This window comes from Molothrus aeneus, chromosome 4, assembly GCF_037042795.1.
Source record: "Molothrus aeneus isolate 106 chromosome 4, BPBGC_Maene_1.0, whole genome shotgun sequence".
NCBI classification, from domain to species: domain Eukaryota; kingdom Metazoa; phylum Chordata; class Aves; order Passeriformes; family Icteridae; genus Molothrus; species Molothrus aeneus.
The window spans coordinates 37,377,044-37,381,308 of NC_089649.1; the positions used below are offsets into that span (position 1 = coordinate 37,377,044).

General features: G+C 34.5%; 1 long non-coding RNA gene across 1 annotated transcript in view; it reads left to right on the forward strand.

Annotated features, from left to right (window-relative positions):
• Positions 1-4,265, forward strand: part of LOC136555544 (uncharacterized) — a 33,127-nt gene that overhangs the window by 18,036 nt on the left and 10,826 nt on the right. Inside the window, exons 3-4 of the long non-coding RNA XR_010783505.1 lie at positions 3,644-3,671; positions 3,836-3,922. This is a non-coding gene — a long non-coding RNA (uncharacterized lncRNA). The remainder of the gene's footprint in view (positions 1-3,643; positions 3,672-3,835; positions 3,923-4,265) is intronic.

Sequence of the window (4,265 nt, forward strand, 5' to 3'; positions counted from 1 at the left end):
ATTCCTGTATTCCAAAAATGTCCTTATTTCCTCTTTGCTTCTGTGGGTTGTGCTTGCAGCTGTGGGAAAGTGCACTGAAATTTGTCTATGTGTGGTTGTTTTTTTTTTTCTGCAAGCAAGCAGAAGTGGGCTTATTCTCATGTCCTATAGTGAGGAGTTTAAAGCTGTCTGACTGAGAGCTTGATTTCTTATTCTTCTTTTTGTCCTTTCTCAAGACTGTGGCTACTGGGGAAAGATTCCATTGCAAAGAGAAAAAAATCTGCTGAGATACCTTGAGCCATTTCTTTGATGTGGAGCATCATGTGAACTAATAATCTGGCTTTACAATTTCTCTGAAATCAGTGAAATGAGTGATATCTTAAGTGAATATGTTCTTGGAGGCTGCTGAAGAAGCACAGATGTTTTGGTGTAGCTGCAGTGTAGTTCACTTCTGAAATGCTCATGTTTAAGGTAGTCCAATGCAAAGATAAAGAGAAGGAACTGGCAGAATCAGGGTGACAAATAAGGGGTTAGGTAGATCTTTTGTGTTCTGCTTGGATGTCACTACCATAAATCTCTGTTTGATGAAGCTAAATCTAGAGCCTTCAACATTCAGAATTCCGGGCAGACCCAATCACTGGATGATCGTCCTGTCCTGTGCAGCCTCTCTTCTGTGTGAAAGGAGGAGGAATAGAACCCTCTGATGAAAGTGAAAGCTAAAAAGGTGCAATTCTTGTAGCAAGAAATTAATTCCACCTCTGCAGTAGTAATAATCTCTGTAAAGTTTGCCCAGCAGTCACCAGCAGTGAATTAATACAGAGCTGGTGAAAAATAAAAGGACCTGAATATATAACTGTTTCAAATACTTCATTGCTGAATGATTGCTTGAAATAGATAATTTTTTTTCATTAAGATTTATTTTTACTGTGAAGATCCTGATTTTATCCTCTAAATCCCTGAGAGAATGTGTGTTAGACTATCTTTGTACAAATCAGAAAACATCCAAATTTAAAATTGGGCCACAATGCATGGCCTTTCACTTAAAAAGTGGGATTTAAGTTACTTATTTTAAAGATGTTCCAGGTTTAGCATCTTTGCACCTTATTTTACCTCATCTGATCTCTTCCTATTCACTGTCCCTATCAGAGTAAGAGCATTATGCTTGTTTACTGCCCCTTTCTGTTTTAATTTTAAATTTGACCTGACATAAGCTGTTCCTTTATGTACTGGAGGGAAAAAAAAAATCAAAGTCATATGGTATTATCTTTCACTTTCCTTGCACCATCTGGATTCCTGGAGCTGGAGCTGAAAACTGTCAGCATCTCTTGATGCAAAGCAAATAGACTTAGCTAAAAGGGAAGTTCAAGCTGGAGAATCATCCTGTCAAAAGTTTAGAGCAGCTCAACACTGGAGGAAGGAAATCATCATCTGTCAGAAGGGGCGATAGCTTTAGGTACCTAATGCTTTCCTTTAAAGATTAGTCTCATATTCAAGATTTCTGTGGAAATCAGGTTTTGGTTCTATTGAAATTTATTTTTGGTCTACTGTTTGCAAAGTTTGTGTTCCAAGCAAGAGGAAAAGGTCTAGTCTTTCATATCTGGACTTCCTTAATTTCAGAAAACTACAAGTAGGGGTTTTTTACTCCATGGTTCACCCTGTCAATAAAATTGAAAGCCATATGATTTTATGGCACTCATAATACAGGTTAATTCTAGGTCATTCTGAACTCTACGGAATGCAATGAACAATCTACATAATTATGTAGATTATTTACCTCTTAAATGCCTTGAATTAAGGCATTAAATAATCAAAATAAACTAACACTGTCATGTAACAAAGCATTTGAAATGCCTTATGATTTTGGCTTTTCTGTAGGATCATAAGCACTGAAAAAAAATGGAGTTCAGTAGTAATATTTATTCTTTACCCCTAAGAAAAATCCTATTTGAAACTCTAAGGACACACTGAAAAGTAAACTTTTGTCACATGGGGTTGAGTGTTCATTCCAAATAATGATCATTATACCAGTCTAGAATATTGTTATTTTTATGTTCTTGGCAATTAGTATATCTCATTTAAAATATTTATTTTTCCTTTTGGCTGAGTTTCTCTACAACACTGGAACAGTTGTCTTAAAAATGACGGTCTCTTGGGCAAAATAAATTAAGTCTTGGAATTATGTCAAGACTTTTAACTGAAGATGAAGTTTCAAAACAGTCTTTGTGCAAAAAATAAAACTCACTTTCCCCCTTCAACTCATCTTTTTACCTACTGCTTCTCTGGTGTTTTTCTCTTTACATCAAACATATGCTCTCTTTCTTTCTGACTGGAAGTCTTCCAAAGTTTGGGGGGAAGTCTTACAGGAAACCCTTCCAAAACATATGTAGAACTTGTTCTTCCTGTGTAGATAAAACCCCCAGATGTTTTTAAATTCAAACTATCTGAAACTGGAAAGCTGTAATTGGTTTGGGGCACTTTTTAATTAAAACACAGAATTTTGATGGTTATTTTTCACATTATGATTTGCATCAAGGATTTTGCTTCACTGTACATATTTCTTCCAGCAGGTTCCAGATTTATCTTAGTTTAAATGTTTATTTGATCCTGAGGCTTCCTTATCAGATTATCAGATGGAAATCAGTGCAGTATATGCCTTTCAGGAAGTTTTCTGTATGGTTTTCATTTGAAAACATCTGTCTTTTGAGTTACAAAATTAATCCCGAAGAAAAGACCTATACATGTAAGATACAATTTAAATTCTTTCCCAGATATAGGCTTAGATTTTTCTGGTGTCCTGAAGTCTAATTGCATGCTTTATGAATCCAATTTTTTCTTGTGTGACTATTGATATATCACATAAATGGAATCTTAGAATTATGCCAATTAATAGATTAGAATTTTATAGAAGTGCAATATCACAAGTTAATTGAGCAATGACTAAAATCATTAGCTATAATTAACTTCACATTTCTTTCTGGTTTTCTTCCCTCAGGGAGCATACATTGGACTCCTGGCCTTTTATTATTAACATTATTACATTATTTGTTCTTTCATTGATTTCCTGGGAAGTCAACCCACCCTGTTAAGCAGAGATTTCTTTTGGGGTAGCAAGGAGCAGAGAGGATCAAAAGCAATCAAGCCAGCAACATACGGTCAATAATATTCCTATCATTATTTGAAGTGTGTTGCAAAGAGAAGCTACTGAGTTACTGTCCTAGTGTGGAGTTTGGTGGTTTCATGTATTGCATGTACAATTGTTATTATTAAATAATGACAGTAATAATTTCCATAGTTTCTAGACTATGTTGAAATCCTGCTTAACAAGGAGACACGCAGGGGTAGATGATTATCAGCTTTAGGACCTAACTAACACTTGCTGACTTCAAGTTTTCAGCACATCTTTTACACTATTCTGCCATGTTTTGGGAAGTGCTCTGGTTTTAACGAGACAAACATAGAAATGAATACTATCAAATCAGAGGGTAGTTTTTAATCCAGAGGCATCTACAGATGCTGTCAGGGATGCTAAAGGTGTGGCTTGCATCCTGTGTGCATTCAAAAAGGGCTTTAAAAATAATGTTAACATACCCAAAAATGCAGGCACTGGGAGAAGGATGAGTAATTCAAAGTATGTGTTTCTGTTTCTTTTCTTCTCCCTGAACAGACTTTTTACTCCCTGACTTCCACAGAAGGTAAGTACTACTGTTTCCACTCTTTCAGTAACAAAAATTAGTGGAATTAAAGTCAGTACTCCTAAGAAGGGTAAATATTAACTTTCCATCTTTCCCAGGAGCTATTAAATCTTCTTATGCTATGAGCCTAATTAAATTACTGTGCAAAATATTATTTTTGTTAGGCATGTAAGCCATGAAGTATGAAGATTTTTTGCATAAATATATCTGAGGATTACCCTGGATTCAGAAGGTACAGTACTGCTCAAGAGGTAGGAAGCTCAATTTTTCTTTTCAATGCTACTATATGACATGCTATATATGAGAATATGTACTGTGAAACCAAAAGGAATATGTATAAAACATGATTAAAACCAGATTATTCAGGATTGAAATGAGATTTACTCAATGAAGGCAAGAAATTAAAGGTTTAGAAAATAAGATTTAATAGGCAAGCAAACATTTCAATCAATGTCAAAATATTCCTCTTTGTATATACAGAGTGAGAAAATTCACATATATATATATTTATAAAAGAAAATAAAAATATTTCTGAAATATTTTATAAATATATAAAATCCAAGAAGTTAAAAATCTGTACTTCCTTTTATGACA